At 39.6% G+C, this 24,528-nt stretch overlaps 1 long non-coding RNA gene across 1 annotated transcript; it reads left to right on the top strand.

Annotated features, from left to right (window-relative positions):
- Window positions 1-776: 776 nt before the first annotated feature.
- On the top strand, window positions 777-24,158 carry LOC148370381 (uncharacterized). Its single transcript, XR_015849909.1, has 3 exons — window positions 777-846; window positions 22,755-22,864; window positions 23,805-24,158. It is a non-coding gene; the product is annotated as an uncharacterized LOC148370381 (long non-coding RNA).
- Window positions 24,159-24,528: the final 370 nt, after the last annotated feature.

The following is a 24,528-nucleotide window of genomic DNA, read 5'->3' as shown; positions in this document are numbered from 1 at the left end:
CTAACTGAACAATGGTTCCATAGGTGAATTATGTAAAACCCACTACACTTAATTATTTTAAATTAAGTATAGTCGTATTTTATTTAATAATTTTAACTAAATTGTAAAATATGAAATGTGTATGTTTTACACTACTTACTATTTCAATTAAATATCAGAATACGAAAAAATAAATTTAAAATGAACACAATTATCTGCTGTCATGTCAGACAAAAAAATAACCACTTCAGTGCGACAAAACGTTTTCATTTGCAGTTATTCCAGGTGGAATAACCAGAGTAATATGCTTTATATACACTGAAAGTACACAATATCCCGGTTAATCTTCAATTAAAGCAGATTTGGTTCATCGAGAACGGAAAAAAAAACATTAAAAAAAAACCTTTGTAAAAAAAATCAGTAATTGCTGTTTACTCAGCAGAGATTTACATCTATAGCGTGCATTCTTGATAAATATTACCCACAATTCATTTTCCCTCTCCAATAATCCCGAGGCGCATTTAAACCTTTATCAATGTCAACACTAAAGAGATATTCAAGCGCGAAGAACGCGTATTTCTCGCGCTTACAATACAAGAGCTCAACGTTCCTTCGTGACGCCAGCTAGCGCTTATTTGGCCGCTTCTTATTCAGCGCGGCGCCATTGTTATTCATAAATGTTATTCATAAATGTGCCGTTTGTGTTTGTGAAAGGATGCCGCCGAGCATGACGGGAAACTCTCCGTCCTCATTAGCTTGACGGGGGAAAATGAATCACGGCTTCTTTCTCTGGCACGTGACATTTCATCATAGCGCATATGAAAATGGCTGAAAAAGAACCCCTGAGAGACAGCTGGCGTTTGACGTGTACGGTAAAATTAAATTTTTAGGAATTATTCAAAAATATTGTGTAAAATGTGAAACGTTAAAGCCCCAGTGTTTAAATTTGGCCACAAATTGTATTGTCTAATGCAAAATAAAAACCAGTGCCAAGAGCACATTGTAGCAGTAAGATGCCAGACAATCATCGTGGAGAATTCTAGGTGGGGATTTTGATGTGTAAAAGATGTACAAATTTCTCGACCTATTTTTTTTTTTTGAATTAACATTGGTATAATAGTTCACGTATTTTTGCTTAATATTCAAATCAATGTTTTTTTAATTACTGAATGAAAGTTTTTGTTCCACTGAAAGGCAGTAAATATTACACACTGTTGCTTTAAAACAAAGACCATGAAGCAAAGTAGTTGTAGGCGATACAAAAGTTTTTGACGATTCTTAAAAAATAGTATTAAATTGTAACTTGGTATCATTTTCTCTGCATTTAGTATTTACACCCCTACTTAGTAACGCTAACTGCTAATGCTAGCAAAATATGACCTAATGCAAAACGATGTGTAAACGGAATCGTGTCAGAAAGCAAAATGTTAAAAACAAACAAGGGGAAAATTGTTTAACAATTTTTATTATTTCAATGATTACTTTAAAGAGACAGAGTGTAATATTTAGTGCCTCCTAGTGGTACAAAAAAACTTTCATTCTGCAAAAAAATAAAATACTAGGCAAAAACACCTGGACTATTATACCAATGTACATTTTTGTTAAAAAAAATGATAGGTAGAGACATTTGTATTTGTAATTGTATCTTTTATGTATATTGGAATCCCTACCTAAGGTCGCCACAATGGTTGTCTGCCTACTTGCTGTTACGCTGTGCTCTGTGGCATTGACATTAGACAATACGGTGCCGTTTAGTGGTCAAATATTATACACTGGTGATTTAACAAATGTATTAATATTTTATCCATTTCTCTATATCTGTATTTTTATCTATTTAATATTTGCAGCGTACCCTCTGCTAAACTAAATGTTTTTGCTCAATTATTTGTTAAAATACCCCGCGACCCTACTGAGGATAAGCGGTGCAGATAATGTATGGATGGATATTTGTTAAAATAATTCCTAAAATCAGGAGAAAACATTAAAAATGAGTAAAATAATGTGATAACAAAAATAAATCTTATGAATCATTCAGCTTTTTTAAAGTGAAAATTATTTTTAGATTTATTTTTTTATATTCTACTTCTAAAATAATGAATTCTTTGGCAAACAGTTTACTGTTAAGTATTTCTAATATTGGTTGAAAATTTTGCTTAAAATGATCAAATCTGCAATCTGCCAGTTGAGACATTCTTTCGCAAATAGTTTTCTTTTTTTTTTTATTATTACTAAATATATTCCTTAAAATATTTAAAATGGGCAAAAGATGTGATAGCAAAAAATATAATCTTGCTCCAATGGCAGCAAAAAATGCCTTTTCTTAAATTCTATCTTTTTGAGGATGTATTTATTCTTTTACAATTTACATATAAAATAAGCACAAGTATTTATCAACCTGATTACTTTTTTAATAAATTTGGTTGAAAATATTTATGAAAGTTTTTTTTCTTTCCTGAAAAATGAAACATTATTTCTTTGTTTGAATGTAGACCAGGGGTCGGGAACCTTTTTGACTCAAAGAGCCATAAAAGCAAAAAATATTAATTTTATTTTGGGAAAGAGCCACACCATATATTATGAGACAAATTTACTAAATTGCTAAACCCGCACCCCAGACAAAAGCATATTCTTCAGCACATTTATTTTTGATGATTTGATAAAAATTATGAAAAGAGAATAATGCCAGAGCCCCTGTCCCTAAATCAACAAACAGCAGAGCAGGCTCTGAGAGACTGCTTTGGATGTACGGACTGGGATGTCCTGCTAGGGTCCAGCAGTGGGGACATTGAGGAGATGGCAAACTGCACTACTGACTACATTAAGTTCTGCATGGACAATGTTGTTCCTATAAAGACTGTACGCTGCTATGCCAACAACAAGCCCTGGATCACGAGAGACATCAAGTGCCTTCTGAACCAAAAGAAGAGGGCCTTTAAAAATGGTGATCATCAGGAGCTAAAACGAGTACAGAAGGAGCTCAAAGTCCAGCTCCAGAAAGGGAAGGAGCAGTACAGGAGGAAGTTGGAGAAAAAGCTGCTGAACAACAACATGAAGGAGGTGTGGGAAGGGATGAAAACAATTACTGGCTGCAGCACCAAGCAGAGTGTGGCTGTGGATATAGATGTGGGGCGAGTCAACCAGTTGAACAACTTTTTCAACAGGTTTGACCACTCCGCCTCATCCTCACCCCTGAGTTGTGCAGCTGTCCTTCCCCCTCCCCCTCTGGACACTAGCATGGAAGACATCCCCCCACTAAAAATAACTTCAGCCCAGGTGTGTGGGGAGCTGAGAAGGCTACGAACCAGCAAGGCAGCTGGTCCGGATGGAATATCCCCCCGACTGCTGAAAGCCTGTGCGTCTGAGCTGGGAGACCCTCTACAGCGCATCTTCAACCTGAGCCTTGAACAGGGGAGGGTCCCTCAGCTGTGGAAAACATCCTGCATCATCCCAGTCCCAAAGAAATCAAGACCAGAGGAACTCAACGACTTCAGGCCAGTCGCCCTGACATCACATGTGATGAAGACCATGGAGCGGCTGCTGCTGCACCACCTGAGGCTACAGGTCCGTCACGCCATCGACCCACTGCAATTTGCTTACCAGGAGAAGGTGGGAGTGGAGGATGCTATATTATACATGTTACACCGATCCCTCTCTCACCTGGATAGGGCGAAGGGGGCTGTGAGGATTACATTTTTGGACTTCTCTAGTGCCTTCAATACCATACAGCCTCTGCTACTGAGTAGGAAATTGACAGAGATGGGAGTTAGCTCACACCTTGTAGAATGGATTACTGACTACCTGACAGGCAGACCGCAGTATGTGAAACAGGGGGGCTGTACATCGGACACCGTGGTTAGCAGCACAGGATCTCCGCAGGGGACCGTTCTCTCTCCGTTCCTATTCATTCTATATACATCGGACTTTAAGTACAACTCTGAGTCCTGCCATGTGCAAAAGTTTGCAGATGACACTGCGATCGTGGGATGTATCAGAAACGGGCAGGAGGAGGAGTACAGGAAATTGATTCAGGACTTTGTCCGATGGAGCGACGCAAACCACCTGCACCTAAACACCACCAAGACCAGAGAGATGGTGGTGGACTTCAGGAGAACCAGAACTCATCCGGTTCCTGTAACCATCAAGGGAGAATGTGTAGAATTTGTCCAGACCTACAAATACCTGGGTGTGCAGCTGGACAACAAACTGGACTGGACTGCCAACACAGAAGCTCTATGTAGGAAAGGGCAAAGCCGACTTTACTTCCTCAGAAGGCTGGCCTCCTTCAACATCTGCAAAAAGCTCCTGAAAATATTCTATGAGACAGTAGTGGCAAGCGCCCTCTTCTATGCGGCAGCGTGTTGGGGAGGCAGCGTCAAGAAGAAGGATGCCTCTCGTCTCAATAAACTGGCTAGGAAAGCGAGCTCTGTTGTGGGCAAAGAGCTGGACAGCCTAACAACAGTAGCTGAGAGACAGGCACTGAAAAAGCTGAGGTCAATCATGGACAATCCATCGCATCCGCTTCACAGCATTATCTCCGGACAGAAGAGCAGTTTCAGTGACAGACTGCTGTCACTGTCTTGTACTACGGACAGACTGAAGAGATCTTTTCTTCCTCATGCCATGAGGCTCTTTAACTCCACCCGGCAGAGTAAAGGCCCACATTAAACCACACCACCTACATTGGATATTACTGAATCTTACTGCATTATGTGTTCTGTGTAGCACTATTTGGTTACTCTATATAACATGCTAAAGTGGGCATTTGCACGTCACACTGGGTATTTGTATATTGTATTCTTTTGGCTTTATTATTGTACTGTTCTCAGCTCAGGGATGCTGCTGGAAATGTGAATTTCCCTTAGGGGATGAATAAAGTATCTATCTATCTATCTATCTATCTATCTTTAAACTTGTCTCTTTCTTGCAATTACTCAAGATCGGTTAAACTCCTTTTTACCCTTTTTTTTCATACATATTGGTTTCAAAACCAGATGCAAGCAGTTATTGTGTAAAAACGTCACAACATTCTGCAAATAGGGAGCCTGATGAGCTCACTATTGGCGCAGACGGCGTAGGGCGAGAGATGGGAGGGAGTGCTTGCACATTTTGCATAGCTCCACCCATCCCTCCCACTCACCCAATTAAATGACTAAGTTCTCTTCCGGTGTTTTGGCGTATTTACAGTTCTGTGGATTCATCATAAGGTATCTGAACACTGAACACAGATTATATAGTGAACTTTTATATAAAGGATTCTCTAGCGTTGTACAGCCAAAACGAGTTTTTTTTTCCCCCCCTTTTTTTGTGTGACACCTTGACTGTAAATTGTAGTGAAAACGTGCCCTATATATACTGCGAAGAAATCACATGTTAACTAGCTTCGGTTTGGCCTTACGTGGACCTGAATTGGATAGACGTTTCAAATTTTGAACTAGATGGAGAAATTTTCCATGCAATCAAATTTGTCTCTGAGCCACAGATACTCATAGAAAGAGCCATATATGGCTCGCGAGCCATAGGTTCCCGACCCCTGATGTAGACCATTATGTTATCGTATGTTGCCTATAGTCTCCGAAACAGTTGAATACATTTTTGTGAAAATGTACACAGTTGCATTTTAGTGTCTTTAGCCAGGTTTAATGGAACCACTAATAAATAACAATAAAATCAATAAACATCTGCTTTTTGTGTACAAGCGGCTCTGGAGCTCCATGCGGTCATATTGCTCTTTGGCACTTTCTAGCGGCTCCCCGGCTCTTTTTCAACAAACCACAACCCCAACAACCTCTCTCAAGTAGAATGCCCAGAAACACAAAGCCCAGCAAGGGGGCCTTTATGCTTGTTTGATATAAATGAAAATCTTTAAAAAATACTAAACCTGAGCAAACATTTCTTCCAAAGAAATAATTAGCTTTCAGGAAAGAAAAAAGTTTTAGATGAGCAAAATTTTCTGCCAGTGGAGCAAGATAATTTTCCTGGAAAATATTATTTTCCTTCATCCCCCCACAACATACTGTACAAATACGACTTTTTGTAATGAATACACTGTCAGTATCACATTGAGCTCCACATTATAATTCAAATGAGTTCTCTTGTATGTGCAGAAGCCGCCAGACTTTTCTTTCCTCCTCGCAAATTCCTTTATCCGTGAGAAAGATTCTAAAGGATTTAGTGAGCGAACATGCGTCACAAAGCAAGTACATTTGTGCTTGTGTGGCTACATCTAATTCATCAAGTGCTGAAATTGTGTTTGTGGCGTTGACCTTGCGTTGCTCACGGTGACTTCTCAGATTTCCCATGGCGAAAACAATCAGAGCTAGCCAAAGCGCAAAATCCTTTCTGAATACGGATACTTCAAGGTCCTGACACAAGACCGTCAAACCTTTTTTATGTACAGTGGACCCCCGAGATACAACATTAATCCGTTCTGAGGTAGGGATGGTGTTTGAGGTAATCCTGGGCGATATGACAAAAGTTTTTTTTATCACAATAAAACATTTTTTGGTCTATCGATAATTATCACATACATTTTTCCTTTAATTTGGTTACTTATTTGGCTAGCAGGTGGTGTTCACAATTTCCCTTCTGACTTACTACCCAAAATAGCCCCTTTTTTAGTATTTATCATGAGGGAAGCAATCCTCAAATATTATATTTTAGCTTTAGAATATCGATTTTGTAGTTAATTGATATTGATAATGATTGATCAGTCCAAAGAAAAAATATAAATACTCACAAAAAAAAGTAAAATGGGGTTTGATTCTAAACGAACTACTACATATTTACAAGGAAAGGAACATCAAATCTATGACATTGTTAAGGATATTGTTGGCAAGAGAAAATTGCACGCTTCTAATTACAAAAAGAAAAGGAACCGCGTAGAACAGGGGCATTAAACAGGCGTCCTGCGGGCCAGATTAGGCCAGCCAAGGGATTGAATCCGGCCCGCGAGACAACGCTGAGAGAAGCGCGAGAAAAAAACAAGCTGCAGGTTGTTATATGTCCACTTGATGTTGCCAAACCAGGTGCCTCTCACACACGGGACTTGTATTTCTCTGGCTCTCTCACTTCCTCATTTTTTCTCTCACTCTCTATCTCTCTCTTTCACTCTCCCTGTCTCTCTTTTTCTCTATCTTTGTCCTCTATGTGTTTTTCTCTTTCTGTGTCTTTTGACCTTATTTTGCTCTATTACTTTTTTCCTTTTATCTCTTTTTTATCTATTTCTCTCTCTCTCTCTTGCTTGCTTTCCCCTTCTCTCTTTCTCCCCTCCTCTCTTTTCTCTCCTTCTCTTTACTCTCTTTTTATTTCTCTTTGGGTTTCCTTTTTTCTCTTTCTTTCTTACCCCCTCTCTCACTATTTCTCTTTGTATGTCTGTTTCTCATGTTCTTTCTCTCTTTCTTTCTCCATTTCTCTCTTTCTTTGTCCCGCACTCTCCTTTTCTCTCCCTCTCTTTCTCTTCCTCTCTTTTTCTTTCTAATTTACTAGTCTGGCTCCCGAGAGAATGTTTGTTCTATCGTGTGGCCCCCGAGTAAAAGTGAATTTGACGCCCCAGGTGTTGGGAAAAAGGAGTTGGAGTTGAATAGAGGTGGCAACATTGTCAGTTCTTTGAGAAATACAGGATTCTTTATTGTCGGGCATAATATGTAGGCAAAGTTTGCAGTGCATTTCACCGCTCTCTTTTTTTTTTTTTTTTTTAAATCAAACTCTCAGAAGCCAAAATACCTCCAAACAAGTAAATACCTCCTGTCTGTGACTCAGCATGTTTTGAGTGGGTACGCTGTCTTTTATCTTTCATCTATTTATTGCTCATTTGGACCGTCTTATAGTCCATTCACTCTGTGTGAGCCGCTATACTGCAAACCATGCGAAATTATTGTCCGGTTCTCATCACCTTCTTTGTCCCCTGAATTTTTGTTGGGAACTTGCGTTTTCATTGCATCAGCGCCCCATTATCTCCAGTGGTTGGTTGTTTTTTACAGTTTAAATGATCGACTTGTATCCATTTTTATTACTTATCGTAGCAAAATATGACTAATACTGTTATCGTTTTATCGTCCAGGCGTGGTTGGAGGATGCTTTTTTTTTTCTCTGCGCATGTTCTTTTGATTTTGACTGGTTATCCCCAAAAAGCTAGAAACGATGAACAGTTCCTTTGAAGATTATATTTACATAGTATTCCGGGCACAAATGTTTTGGAGACAATGGTGGTAGCAGGTCACAGGTTGGAAAGATGCAACGAGCTAGTAATTATTCTTACCTGAAATGACACAGAAATTAAAACAATAATTTTGCCGCAGAATTTCTCAGTATAATATATCTCTATCTGAACTGTTTGTAGACGATATAAACTGACACTGATGCAGTAACATTTAAGGCTACAACTGAAATCATAGAAAAGTTAGACAATCACTTCTAAATATTGGGAGTGACCAGTGTTGGGCATGTTACTTTAAAAACGCAAATCGTTATAGTTACTACTTCTTCAAATGTAACTGAATACTGAGTTAGTAACTGAATACTCTATCGTAAAAGTAACTAGTTACCAGGGAAAGAAACTTTTTATTTTTTACTTTAAAAAAAGTTGTTGAATGTCAAGGAATTTGAATATAGAAGAACATACAGATATTCGAGTTATAGAACCTTGTGATATTGGTTGCACCTCTCCAGCAACAGATTTATCCTACACTTGAAGAGCAACGATAATAAACAGTAAACAATATCAGAAAATAATGTGCATGTACATAAACACACAACAGTAACACTAGCCGCGTTGTAAAAGCAGAATTTTTTTTTAATTCAATGACCCAGTTACTGAATAAAAAGACACTGTAATGTAACAGTGTTATTCATAATGGCGTTATTCCCAACACTGGCAGTGACACACTTTAATCGTAAGCTTAATATGTCGTATGGTGAAGGATAGAAATAATTGGTATTTGAATAAGGCCTTCAAAATTTTTGGTACCCCAGACAAAAACATTCAAATAACACACGTGTATATGATTAAATAATTTGTAAAAAAGATATCAAGGAAAAGGGAAATTTTAGTTACTTTTTGTGTGACTTGAGCTGGGATATTGGAGTGACAGGTGGATGCAGACAGGTGAGGATTTTAAAACTTCCATTTGCGAGAATTATCAGTCCCTTAGATGACTTTGTTGCTTTAATTGCTTTCTTAGTCTTAATAAGTGTCCTGATCGTTGATTGGTTATGGCCATAACCTTTAGTGAGGGTGATATGTGCATCTTCACATTACGTGATAATCACAAGCTTCATTTCTGTGGTGCTTTTGCTTCTCCCTTTAGCATCACTACAAGCCATAGAACCCATAACTAATGAATATATTAGAGAAAATGCACAATCTCATTTAGCCGCAAAGCTAGGCAAGATTTTTTAACTGAATAAAGATAAAGGCATTGTTGGAGGGAGTTCAGCCAATAGCATTTTCACGTTGCTAACCAAATGAAGACCAGAACTTTGTATGACGTGCAAACAGGCACAAACATATGCATGATTTTTTTTGCTTGCATGTGGGAAGTAGTTCAGTCAATTGCATATTGGCATTTACAGGATGTTGTGGCGCAAACTAATAGAAGACAAGTATTTTATATGATGTGGACCAATTGTCAAGGACCTGCTCAGTGTAGCGCAGAACGAGGACAAAAACGACAATGGGTAGTTTATGCGGTCCAATTTTGGTACATAAATGGCGAGACAAGAGTGGCAACAAACTAACAAATATGTTGAGAAATAGGAGTGCTTAAATAGCGAGCAGAGAGATAATTAGGACGCAATCAGAGAAAGTGACAACAGGTGCGCATTGGAAAAGAGCCAAGGGGAACTTATTAGAAAAGGCAATGGATAGCAAGAGGGGGAGAGAGAGAACCATAAACCTGGCAGCCAGTCTGTGACATCAATAGCATTCAGGCATCTCAGAGATGTAACTCATGTTAGGCATAAACACAGCAAAGTTTGAATTGTGTATGTTTTGGGGTACTCAAAATCATTTGTTGTGGATGTTGTATAGTGGGGAAAATGCCGTAAAGCGTGGTCTAAAACCATTCCCCTCCACATTGTAACCCAAAATCGTCATGCCGTATCCTGGAGGTCTACTCAGGGTTCCTACGGGTGCTTGAAATCCGGGAAAATGCTGGAATTTTAATGTTGTGTGTTGAGGGTCAGGAAAGTGCTTGATATTTGGCTGAAGTGCTTGAAAATGATGGATATTCTTGCCATGTTTGACAATAAACAATGAAAAGTAGAAAGATAGCATGATAAAGTGGGCTAAAAATGACCCCGACATGGAAGCTGCGATTGCGATACTTTGTATGTCGTCATATGAAGCATCATCACCCCCTGCAGGAGCATTAGGAAGGTGTATAACAGCTGGTAAACCACAGCAAGATGCCAGGAGGTTGTAGTTTTAATGAAGTGTGGCTCGAAAACAAAAATACAAACCATGGTTAAAATGTGGAACAAAGCCACGCACAGCATGCTGCAAAGTGTGCACAATAGAAATCCACTTCACAATGGGAGAGTCAGCGCTTTCCAGTCATATGCATAGTACCTTATGGCAATGACCTGCTTAATTATGATTGTTTTTGCTAATTGTTTGCTACATGCACTATGAAATGTGTATTAGTGCAAGGATTATGTTTTAACTATGGACATTTACTACGGGCCATGCAAAAAATAAAAATAAACCAGCGTTTCCCAATGGTTACACGTCATGTGACAAAATTCATGCAACTGATAATGTAAGCTATATACCAGGCCGTCATTTCACCCAACACCTATATGGGGAGTGTCTCATCTCATCTCATTAGCTGCACCGCTTATCCTCAGTAGGGTCGCGGGGGTGCTGGAGCCCATCCCAGCAATCATCGGGCAGTGGGCAGGGGACACCCTGAACTGGTTGCCAGCCAATCGCAGGGCACACAGGGACAGACAACTTGCTCGCTCATTCACACCTAGGGACAATTTGGACCTTCCAATCCACCTGAAATGCATGTCTTTGGAATGCGGGAGGAAACCGGAGTGCCCGGAGGAAACCCACGCGAGCACGGGGAGAACATACAAACTCCGCACAGTAAGTCCAGTAGCTGGATTTGAACCCACACAGGAGGTTCCCAAGACCTTAGAACTGTGCCGAAAAAGCACTAACCACTTCGCCGCCGTGCTGCCCTATATGGGGAGTGTTTTCACCTAAAATATTTACACACGTATTGTTAAGATACACACACCTTGCTATTTACTCAAAATCTAAAAATCACGTCTTGATAATTTCACACGCAAGATTAAGAATCACATATGTAATAAGCAGATATATTTGGCTCTACAAAGAAACATGCTTCACACGTGTTTTATTTCTTTTAATGGTACTAGAAAAACTGAAAATTGGCCTTGAAAGGGCTTAAAAGGTGCTCGAATATGGCCATGAAAAATGTGTGCGACCCTTGTCTACTAGAGTTTACCTAAATTTCATCCCAATCAAGGCAAAGCAAATTAGGGTTGCAATTAATGATGATTGACAAATCGGTAGATTATTTTTTTTTGAATAATTGATTCATCTGATTTCTTAAAGACACTTTTTATTTCCTCTTTATTGCATTATTCAAGTTTTAGACAGTTAGAAAAATAGTGCATAAAACAACAGAGTATTCTATAATTCTAAGACAGATAAAAATATTCAAGTGTTTATCAATTAACTTGACAATAAACAAAAATACACTTAAAATTTCTGCTTTACACCTGCACCTACCACCTTATCCAATTCCCGAGTGACCAATCGGGAAGAATTGGATATTTCCCGAAGGGCTGGTTGAGAAAAATAATTGGAACTGATATCCGTCATTATCTAAACTTATTCATGCATTCTTTTCTATAATCAGTTATTTGGCCACATTCAGCCCAACATAATGACAACTGATCATGTAGAAATATGCCACTGTACTTCAACTATTTTCATACAATAAATAATATGAAGTGTGTTTAACACTGCAATGTCAAATAAATGCATCAAACTCGCACAAGTAGAAATAGGCAACTGCACTTTATTTTTTTCAAAGTCAAGTCAAGAGTAAAGCAACCTAAAGTGATTTATCCAAACCCTGTGTGATGTTATGTGCTTAATAAAATAATAATTACATAAAACAGTAAAACTCTACAAAGTTGAAACTTTCATGCCGATTTCGTTTATAATCACATAATATTCAATAAATAAAACACCCCCAAAAAGTAGGATAACTTGTTTAAAAAAAACGAGCTTGGCACTTTTTACCGTAGCAAAGTGATACTATACTCTCAGCGTCAGAACAGAATTGTGTGCACTCTTATTTGCATTGATTAGTGGCTCACAAATCTCGTAATACAATGTTTTGATGATCTAATTAGTTCATTTTTGTTGATTCATTGTTGCAGCCCTAAAGCAGATACACATCAATATACACAATCCGAGACTGAAACCGTACAATCATATCGCACACTTGTCAAGCTGCCAGTTGTGCTTTAGCCATTTATCATTTTTTTCCAATATAAAGTCCCAATTTCATCAGCTTTTGGGAAAATTGTAAAACCGAAAGCACATTTACATATGACATTGAGTATTTAGCGTTGTTCTGTCAAAGCAATTGGTGCGATGAGCAAAGTCGTCTTTGTGCGCTTACCAGCAGGTGCCGGCTTTTGTAGCAGCCCGGCTTGTCGAACAGGATTTTTTGATGTGCCCCTCGACCGGCCGAGCTCTTACTCCATCAGAACACGGCGCCGTGATGTAAGGGCAGCCCGATAGTTTGACTAGTTGAAACCGACTGGCAAGATTAAGTGTCAACGCTCATTTCGTTGAGTTCAGAAAGAGCAAGTCCACTCTCTTTGTTGTTAGCCTCATCCATATTTGTGGGATTGGGACCATCTTCAGATTCCAAACCTGTTAACCAGTGTTGGGAATAAAGGCCGTTATGTAACGGTGTTATTTTTTAAGGACGGGGGTAATCTATCTATCTACCTTGGTCATATCCCTCAAGAGGGGTGACCGACAGCAAGACAAACACATACAATAACAAAGAAAATAAAAGGGGAAAAAAAATAGCAAAAAAAAAAAACTCATACAAAATTTTTTGGACCATGGCCAACCCAATTGCCCAAACACCCAAACAAGTTAGGCACCTCGGCACCTAAGTTGGTCATGCTTTCGTCCCTCCAGATTAAATGGGACACCAGAAAGCGGACATGTCACTTGGGTCAGGGTGACACAACCCACTCTTTTGTTCAACAGCAGGGCCTGCCGCATCATACGGGTGCCCATACCATCCTTAAGAACGCGTCCACAATCCCACTATCCTTTCACAACAGGGGGGGTAATCTAAGTAATTATTTTTTTTACTCCATTAAAAACACAGTTGTAAAATTATGAAACCTAATTCCGGATTTACTTAAGTGAGCTAGGATGAATTTGAGTCAACAACAGGACATGAAAGCTGGTGTTTATCCCTACCAGCGACTACAAAAGGCAGAGCAAGCTAAATCCACTTGGAGCGGCTGAAAATGGCCAGTAGCTGACGTTAGCTTGTGTGACTGGCTAACTTTGGCAGGTAGCGTAAGAATATACTAAAAAGGCCAGTAAAAGATTGGGAGCAGCTATTATTTACAATGGGCTAGCAACAAGCCATAGGATGCAGCCAAGAGGCTGACATAAGTGGCTAGAGAACAAAACAGTGGGCAAAAGAGTCAAAGATGCCAGATTTACAGATGTTGGGTAACACTGAAGTACAATGCAAGCTTTACTGTATTTACATGAAGCAGCTAGAAATAATGATGAGCCGTAGCCTGCAGCCAAGTGTCAAACATAAGTGGCAAGAAAAGGAAATAAAGGAAAATGTGGAAGATGTCACAATCACGGAACTTGGCAACATTAGCTTGCATGATCAGCTATGGAAGAGGACTGTCATTAAAGTATGACCCAGGAGCAGTGTTCCCTCTAAGCTGCGCGCGTGTGCAATCGCGCACTGCCTGCACATTCTCAGCGCACAAGTAAATCTATCCAGCGCAATGTTCCCTCTAAGTTGCGTGTGTGAGTTTTTAAAGTTTTTTGAGAACTGGCTTCTTCGGCTCAGCTCACTAAAAGGAACCGGCTCTTTCGGGTCCTAAACGGCTCTTCAGGTTGTTTTTGCTTCTTTCATCCCTATATGACCAAATATGTCTGTAAAATTATGCACAAAATGACCTAAAGGAAGGGGGAATAGAACAAAAAAGTAAAAAATACCAAAATGAAAAAGTAGTGTAAAGCTGAGAAAAAAAATAAAAGGAAGAGAAAAAAGAAGGAAAAATTCAGAAAAAAGCCAGGAAAAAAGAAACAAAGGAAAAAAGTAAATAGAGAACAAAAAGAAAAAAGTAACAGCTAGGAAAAAATAAACACAATGAGATTTTTTTGAAAGGGATTAAAAACATGGAAAAAACAGGGAAGAAGAAGAAAAAGTTTGTGTTGCATTCAAATAATTTCCAATTATACCAAGTCAATCTTGTTGCCAACATTGTACTTCTACTAAAAAAATGTGATTAAATACAGTTTTGTATCGTCCAACCGACTAAATAAGCCCCCAAAAATGTTAGTAGTATGCGACAAAAGATACCACGAAAAAAAAAATGAAAATCTTGTGAAAGAATTGTTGTAAAAACAAATGACCTTTGTAGGCGGTACAACCTTTGGACAATACATTAGTCAATTCATTCAAAAGTGAATTTTTTTTTTTTGCATTGCTGGAAATTCAGCAAAATGTAACATGATGTCAAGTTTTGGACATGTTTGATAATGACTCAGTTGCCACACTTGGGATTGCCGTTGCTCACTGTTGTTTCAAGCGTTGCTCACCGGCTTTGTGTGAACGCTCAGACCCGTGGAAAATTAGAGGGAACATTGCCCAGGAGCAACTAAAAACAAGCCATAGCTTGCAGCCAAGTGGCTAACTTGAGTGGCTAGAGAAGAAATCAGTGGGGAAAAACCTAATGATGCCTGAATCACGGAACTTGATGAAGCTTGCTTGCATTAGCAGTTGTGGAAGGCCATATGTGGAATGACGGAGCAGGCTTCATTTACACTAAACAGCTAAAAAAAAATAGCGGCTGGCAGCAACTCATTGTCTGCAGCCAATTGGCTAGAGGAGGAAACACTGGAAAAAAGGCAAGGTTACCAGGATAATGAAACTCGGCATCATTCATGTGCAGGACCAGCTGTCGAATGTGAGTAACACTGAATGACGAAGCAGGAGTGGCTAACTGTCATGTTTTCGCGTCTGCAGTCCTTTTCCAAGAGATGGCAGCATTTCTCCATTTTGCAGTTCTTTTAACAATTTATTTGCCAAGGTGATCCCCAGGTGCTTCCAGTCAATCAGCCATCCCTACCATAAATACTCTGTGCGCCCACCTCACGTTGCTGATCATTAAAAAGACCCGCTTCTGCTCCCAAAACTTCCTTCTGTAGTTCCCTCCTCCTTCTAAGATCATCCATTCCAAGACCTGCCACTCCAACCTTCTTTCAAGTCAAGTCAAGTCATTTTTATTTGTATAGCCCTTAATCACAAATAGTCTCAAAGGGCTTCACAAGTTATTACATATAAGAAGTTTAGGTTATAAGGGCCGCTTTATACTTCAACAAACTATCACACCAGATTTGATGGAAAACCTCAAGCTTGGTAGCGCGCCATTTCCTTTCAGATTTCCTGCATTCTTGTTTAAGGGATCTAGTTTCATCATTAAACCAAGGCGTGCGTCTTTTAGGTCGTGATTTAAGCCGGATGGGCGCTACTGAATCGAGGGCACTGGCCAGGGTAGCATTAAATTAATTTATGAGTGATTCGATAGAGCCTATATAGGAAGGAAAGGAGCCTTTCGAAAGGTATTCCTGAGTATACTTTTCAAGAATCTCATCACTCTCAATTCCCCTCTCAGGTTTCCTTCTCAAGTCTATCTTTCAAGTCCTAAGACCTGCCAGTCCAACTATCTTTTAATAGGACCTCACAATACTTATTTTGAAGACCTTCGCCACCCTAAGACCACCAAGTCTCCCCTCTTTGCCAGTCGCCTCCTTATCCCAAGACCTTCCTCACCAGCCAAAAGTACTTCCAAATTACCTTTTCCAGATTTCCACCCCCCAAGATTCCCTCTCAAGTTTCCGCTCCTCAGCAGTCCCGGTTCCACTTTACCTGGTCTATCGTGACTTCCTTTTTGTTTCTTGAACATATGCCTCCTTTTGGGGTTTGATCACATCCCCGTTTTAACTCTTCTTGTGTCCTGCATTTCGGCCTGCCCGACATCTGGTGACACTATCAATAATGGCCAGCCACAAGTCATAATCTGCAGCCTATTGGCTAACATGAGTAGCTAGAGAAGGAAACACTGAAAAAAAATCGAATAAGCCGCGGGACTAGGAAACCATCACATTCAGGGCTTATTGTACTTTCTGAGCCACAAAATTATGATCACGTTCCACAAAGAAATAACAAAAACAGCCGAGTGTCTGCAGCCTGGGATTTATTTACAACCAACGTGTCAATAAAACGTGGGCGGAGTGGGCAAGCCGCTATAATTAAATTCCTCAATTCGCGTTGAATCCATTTTTTGCTGGAGCTGCAGGCACACACACTCCAGGCCCTGTTGACTACGTACAACCAATCAAGTTTGCCGTAATGTGACTGATTACGGCTTCCACCTTGAAGGAAATAAATAGTGCGAGTGGGCAGCATGTGGGAGGTTCGACACCGCTAAATCGCAGCCTTTGACAATCCCAAAATGCGTTACCCCCGCCGTTGGTCAGGACAATTTTAGGCATTTTAATATATTTTCCGCACCCTAAGGCGCACCAGATTATGCATAAGCGTAAAAAGAAAGTATTTTGTGATATATTTTCTATAAAGAAAGCGCACTGGACTATAAAGTGCATGGAATTAAACGACTGTAAGAGCTAGGGTTGCATAAAAAACCTAGAAAATTACCACAGCAATTGTGACAGTTTGGACTGGGCTATCGCATGTAGTCGTTAGGATATAGTTGTTATATTGTAGTCGTTAGCATTTACTTGTTAGAATGCTATCGTTAGCTACAGTAAGGGCTAAATAATTTCAATGTTAGCATCGACACGTTAGCACGTAGTTGTTAGAATGCAGTCGTTAGCATCTACTTGTTAGCATGTTGTTCTTAGGATGTAGTCATTAGCATGTAGTCATTAGCATCTTGCAAAAAAATCAATAAATAATTATCTTCAAGTCACATTAATTTGTATAACCCTTAATTACAAAATGACTCAAAGGACTGCACAGGTTTCAATTACACCATTCCCAGATCTCAAACCAATCTGCGGGCAAGGAAAAACTCAAAAGCCCCAGCATGAGGAAAATAAGAAACCTTGAGAAGGGGCCTCACAAATGGTAATACCCCTTCCAGGATGGTACAATAAATTAAGCGTTGGGTAGCAATACACAAAACATAGTGAACATCAATTAAAAAAATGGGTAATATGTGAATTTTGCATGAGCCTGTAAAATTCACAAAAAAGGCCCTGACAGCAATGACGCAGCTTCCAATCCCTGCTGGCTGCTCAATGCGGACTTTGACATGCTTCAGGTCCAGACCTTGGTCCGGCTACTCATCTTGACTTGTCCTTCTCCCTCGTAGCACCACCAGCCAGGCAACCGAAAAGGGCAGGAAAAGAAAAGTATGAGGTGGGCATCAATCATAAGCTATTGAATAAAATTGAGTCTAGATTTAAAAAGTTCCACTGAGGTTACGGATCTTATCTCCGGAGGCAGAGCATTTCACAGCGCCGGGGCCCGGATTAAGAACGCTCTTAAGCCTGCAGACTTCATCTTGGCACTTGGAGTCACAAGTAGAACAGCAATTTTCGAGCGGAGGCTCCCTGTAGGAACATAAGGAGAAATCAAATCAAATAGATAAGAGGGGGCAAGCCCATGCAAACCCAAATGTAAGCGAACTTCAAAGTCTTAAGCGGACTGGCAGCCAGTGCAAGTTAACTAATATAGGAGTGATATGCTTAAACTTTCTTATCTTTGTCAAAATTCTTGCTGCCACATTTTCTACCAGCTGCAAGCATTTGATCCTGGACATCCGGATACCAGAAAGTAATACATAACAGTAATCAAGCAGAGAAGTAATAAACGTATGAATTATAATCTCAGCATCTGATTGAGGCAGCATCGGGCAAATCTTCGCAGTATTAGTGAGGTGGAAGAGAGCTATTCAAGTAATATTTTTCACATGTAACTGAAACAACTGATTAGGATCAAATATAACACCTACATTTTTGACCGAGTCACTATGGGGGATATTACATTTGTCGAGGTTCAGGGCAGTGTTTGAGAACAAATCACGACAACGAGCTGGACTAACAATTGACATCTTGTTTTTTTCCGTCTTAAGGGGCAAAAAAATTAAGTGAGCTCCATTATTGTATCTCAGTAAGGAAGGCCTCCAAATTTCTCAGACTTAACTAAGCAGTTGTCTTCAGTGGCAGATACAATTGAGTGTCATCTGCATAGCAATGGAAACTAATATTATCCATTCATTATCTGCACCGCTTATCCTCAGTAGAGTCCATCCCAGCTATCTTCGGGCAGTGAGCAGGGGACACCCTGAACTGGTTGCCAGCCAGTCGCAGGGCACACAGGGACAGACAATTTGTTCGCTCATTCACACCTAGGGACAATTCGGACCCGCCAATTAACCTGAAACGCATGTTTCCTCCACACAGGAGGTTTGATCTCATGACCTTAGAACTGTGCCGCACACGCGCTAACCACTGCGCCGCCGTGCTGCCCAACTAATATTATTGTTGCGGATATTATTACCGAGCCAAAGCATATAAATACTAAGAAGGGGGCCAAGTACAGAGTCCTGTGGAATGACACAGGGGACATCAAAATGTTCAGAGGTCAACTTGCCGTTATGAACAGTTACTGAGATATCAATCAATTTTTCCAGATGGGGCACCGAAACCTATTGCTAAGAGGAGATTATTGATTACTTTAGCCAGGGCTGTTTCAGTAGAGTGATTTGCTCTGAATGCTGACTGGACAGATTCAAAGAGATTATTTTATACATAAAGTTGTTCAGCTGCTGTGCTACAACCTTTTCAAGTAATTTTGAAAAAAATTGTAGATTTGACATTGGCCTATAATTACATTGGCTTTCCCGATTTCTACAATAAACCAAGGTGTATGCTTCTTTTGTCTTCATATATGCTGTAGGGGCGGGCGCCACAGAGTCAAGAACGGTAACTATAGCAGTCATTTGTAAATGGGTCAACAGGCCCAATATAGGGAAGGACGCAGTTGCCTCAGGTATTAGTTCCACTACAGCGGATACCTTTGCAGGGCGAATATTGCGGCTACTAAAACCTAAATTTTTCTTATCACAGTAAACATGAAACAGCACCTCACATTTAACAAGATAGTGATCAGAGATAACCTTAGTATAGGGTAACACGAAAATGTTTGACGCTACCACGTCTCGGGTCAGAATGAGGTCTAGAGTATTTCCAACTTTAAGAGTGGGCACATCAACTATTTGATTAAACCAAATGTATCAGTCAACAACTTAAAAGCAACTGTAAGTGGAATGGATGGTGTGTTTTTGTGAACATTAACCAATAGTTATAACAATGTCTACATAGGTCACTAAGTCAGTTAACAGTTTTGAAAATTCATCCCAAATATTTGAATATGGTTCCGGTGGGTGATAGACAACTACTACACGTATTGGTGGTGACATAGAGGACCTCATAACGAGTGCTGCAAACATTTTAAAAACAGTAGAGGTACCAAGCGTACTTTTACCACCATCTTTCTTGTACCGCCGTGCCAAATGTGTATTTACAAAGTTAGAAACCTCATTTAGCGATACAAACTCATTTGATTTCAACCAGGTCTCACAAAGGCGAATTAGGCTAAGATTGTGGTCACTAATAAGATCATTGACAAGTAAAGCTTTGGAAGCAAGTGATTTAATATTCAGAGGACCAAGCTTCAGCAATGTGGACCGAGCTGAGTTTTGAGCCTTAGTGCTAACCTTAATCGTAACCACCACAAGATTTTGCTGCCTGTCCAGTATTTCTCGTATTTATTTGTGTATAACATACACTATAATGCACACTCCTAATTTTTAGTATAAATTGGTTATAAAATGTTGTTTCACTCTTTCTCAGTTAAAACAGTTTTTGGTTGGAAGTAACAACAATCGAACCCAGGCTACGGCTGTGAGTGGGCATATCTCTCTATTCCAGTGGTAGAGATAACATTTGAAAAGGCAAGAAATTGAACCTATTATCACACAATTTTTGGTCGCTGTACCTCAAAGACCAGTTCATATGTTTCTTAAGGGCAGAACAATTACCATAATATTATTTAATTGTAACTATGCATTTCCAATTTTATCCACTGTATGTTTTGGTATACAAGACGCACCGGATTTTAATGATGATTGGCTTTTTGACATGAAAAACGAAACACTCTCTTCTCTCTTTGTTACTTCTCTGCTTGATTACTATTTTTTTCACTCCATCTTACTCTCTTTCTGTCCCCCTTTCTCTCTCACTTTCTATCTCTCTTTCTTTCTCTCTCTTTCTCTCTTTTTGTATTCTTTGTATTCTTTTGTATTCTTTTGTATTATTTTTGTCTTCCTCTCTTGGTAAATGGCACAGCATGTCACCGTTGATTTTTTTTTTTTTTTACTCTTTTGCCCTCCCCTTTGCTGTGTTTTCGGTGTCCCTGTATGCATCAATGTCAGCCGCCTTCCCTGCTGGCTTTTGATTTATGAATCCTTTCCTGCTCTGTCATTACCATTTCCAGAAGGAAGCGTTGATGGGCCAATCCGTCGAGTCTGGCGCCGTGAGGATCGCCTCATTTGCACAAATATCATGAATATTCAGACGACAACCTGTGGCCTACAAGCTTAAGATGAAATATTACATATGCACTCCAGATTTGGGGTTATTTCATTTTCAGACGGTCTCGTCCCCCTTTAACAGGGCGAGCATTTGTAGAGGCGTAATCCACTAGAGCTTCATTTAAAGGGGTATGAAAATGTTTGATACTTTTGGAATTTCACATATTCCATGCATAAAATCTCAATCAACTGTTACCCAATCTTTGTCAAAAATCACAGAACCAATAAGTATAATACGCAAAAAATGACTGAAGGGGGATGATTAATTAACTAAAAACCCTCTGGTTAAGGAGACTCAATATTCAAATGATTTTTTTTTTTTTCAATAAACCACCCAAGTATTTATAGATGTCTGTATTAGGATAGCATGCAAACAATGGCAGAAAGGGGAGGTTTAAGTACCTAAGCCCTCTGTCAAACTCTCCTGAAGGTTCAGACACTTAAAGGTTTCTATATTCTCATAAGGTTAGTATGCTATCAATAAAAGAAGGGGGGTGGAATAAGTAATTGAACCCTGCGGAGACTCAAAAGAGCATTGGTAAGTAATTTTCACCATCTACTTCTTCCTTTTCTTCTTCTTCACCTTAACTTTTTTGCCTTTCCTCTTGACTCTCCCTCCTTTTCATCAACCTCTTTCTGACTCATTTTCATTCTACTACTCTTCTCCAATCTTCCCCATTTCCCTTCTGTTTGTCCTCTTTCATTTTCACTTTCAGACTCCTCACTACTTTTCCCGTCGTCTCCTTCTTTGTTGCTATGATCACTTTCCGTTTCCTTTACATTGACCTCATCTTCCTCATCTTCTATTTTTTTTCTTATTATTTGTCTTCTAAATCACAACTTTACTCCTCCATTGCTTCTGTTTCGTCCTTGTCTTTGCTCACTGAACACCCCTCACGGTATTCTAAGGAGGGAGGTATAAGTGACCAAACCTTCTCCCCAAGGAGATTTTGAGCAATTGAAACCAATTTTTTCCAAACATTTATCAATTTCTGTATGTTAACGAGGATACCATGCGGACAACAGTAGAAAAGAGAATAATATGTAACTGTACCCCAGTGTTAAGAAGACTCAGAGAGCAATTGAAAGCAACTGTCACAAAACATTTATAATTTTCCGCATTTTAAAGAAGATAGCATGCAGACAATGAAAGAGGAGCGAGTAATAAGTAACCATACCATCTGGTGAAGAATACACAGAGTGTTTAAAAGCAGTTGTCAAAAAACATGTATAATTTTCCATGTTTTACTAAGGATAGGAAACAATGACAGGGACGGGGAGGAATAGGCACCATATTTTTATGACCAATAAAGCGCACATAAAAGTCTCCGATTTCCTTTAAATTGTGCGGCACGCCCTGTTGAGCAGTGTGCTGTGTGTAGTGTTAAGCGGCGGACATGATGAGGCTGCCGTTCACACTGCAGAGCATAATGCTCAATTCCGATTCTTGGGTGAAATCCGATGTTTTTGTGAGCTTGTTCACATTTCCAACTAAATGTGACTTCTATGCATTTCCTGTGTGAACACCACCATGTCCCGCTTGCGCAGAAGAGGACACGTCACGTAACATGCAATGCATTGCTTGCGAAAGTAATCATGGATGCTAATGCTCTAGCCTATCTAGTAATTATACCGTTATCGTGCTACCGGAGCCTTAACAGAGTTGTACCCCAAATATTAATTAAATACAAACCCTCACATTCTTTCCCTCAAGAGTTGACTAATGTGCGCCATGACTTTCCCAAAAGAGTTGTCTCTTATTGATATGTATCAAACTGGTAAAGGATACCAAACAATCTCTAAAAGACTTGATGTTCATCAATCCACAGTCACAGAAGTTGTTTACGAATGGAAAGAGTCTGGCACTGTTGCATCTTTCCGAAGGATTGACCCTCCACCAATGATGACGCCAAGAGTACAATACTGGCTACTCAGAGAGGTAAAAAAAAAACCCAGACCGATCTAATCATAATGTATTTGGATACAAAACTTTCAGACCAATTCAAATTGCTGGATGAAAAAAACCTCACCTTCTAAACCACAACCTTAACCTACAATCTACAATGCCAAATACACAGACATGCACATTATGAAACAAAATCACCAAAATATGAAATAAATCCGCAGCTGATTGAAGTTATTTCTGCAAAAGGGAGAGCACGTGCACAAAATATTAAATAGGGAGGTTCAGTTACTTATATGTCCCCCTTTCTGTCATTGTTAGCATACAATCCATCCTTCCATTATCTGCACTGCAGTTGCAGGGCACTCACAGAGACAGACAACTCACTTGTTCATTCACACATAGGGACAATTTGGACCAGCCAATTCACCTGACATGCATGTTTTTGCATGTGGGAGAAAACCGGAGTACCCGGAGGAAACCCACGCAAGCATAGGGAGAACATGCAAACTCCTCACAGGAAGGCTGGTAGCTGAATTTGATCCCATGACCTCAGAACTGTGGCACGGATGCGCTAACCATTTAGCCTCTGTGCCGCCCTGAAATATGAAATGTTATATATTGGCTGGTGCTAGTTAAAGCAAGGTTATTTGATCAGTCTTCAGCTCAGTTGTGATTTGAATTTCTTTAATAGAGGGTTCAATTACTTATTCCTCTCCCTGCATGCTATATTTACTCAAATATGGAAACCTTCAGATGTTGGCCTGGTTCAAATTGCTCTTTGAGTCTCCTTAGGCAGAGGGTTTAGTCACTTATTCCTCCCCCTCAATGTTTTCATCCTATCATGAAACGTTTGGGTGCTTTTATTTAAAGGACACTTTTTTCATCTCTCTGATTTTGACAAATATCAGATCACATTTGATGGTGATGTGAGAATTTTTTAACGATTCCGATACTTTTTCCTTCCACTGTACAGTGAGCACAGATGACGTAGGAAAAGAGTCAAATTGTGATTTATAAGGTGAAGAAGAAAAAGAGGCAGACGAAGACAATGTAAAGAAGGACTCAAAGGAAAGTGATCATAACGGTTATGAAGAAGACGGGGTAGAAGGGGGGAAGTAGTGAGGAGGCAGAAAGTGAAAATGAAATGGATGAGACCAAGGATTATGAAACTGTTGAAGGTGAAAAAGAGGAAAAGAGTGAGAAAGGGAATGATGAAAAGGAAAAATTGAATGATGGGAGGAAGATAGTGAAGATGATGATAAAGAGAAGACAATGAAGAGGTGTTAAAAATTGCTTTCCACCACTTTTTTGAGTCTCCTTAGTAAGATGGTTCAGTTACTTATTCCTCTCTTCTTTTTCTTCGTTTGCATGTTTTCTCTATGAAAATATAGAACCTTATAAATGTTTGGTGAAAATTGGTTTCAATTTTTTGGGTGTGTCCTTGGAAACAACGTTCTGTAACGTTTCCCTCCCCTTTTGTCATTTTTTACATGCGATCCTCATTGAAATATGGAACTTGTGAATGTTTCAGAGAAATTTGTTTGAATTGCTTTTTGAGTGTCTTTCGGCAGAAGGTTCAGTTCATTATTCCTCCCTCTTCTCTCATTGTTTGACTGCTGTCCTCATTAAAATGTGGAAAACCCTAAATGTTTGGGTTGTTTTAGTTCAAGTACACGCTGGTTTTTCATATGCATGAT

This window comes from Urocampus carinirostris, chromosome 3, assembly GCF_059441175.1.
Source record: "Urocampus carinirostris isolate Australia breed hairy pipefish chromosome 3, RoL_Ucar_1.0, whole genome shotgun sequence".
NCBI lineage: Eukaryota > Metazoa > Chordata > Actinopteri > Syngnathiformes > Syngnathidae > Urocampus > Urocampus carinirostris.
This window is presented reverse-complemented; position numbering and strand designations above follow the sequence as displayed.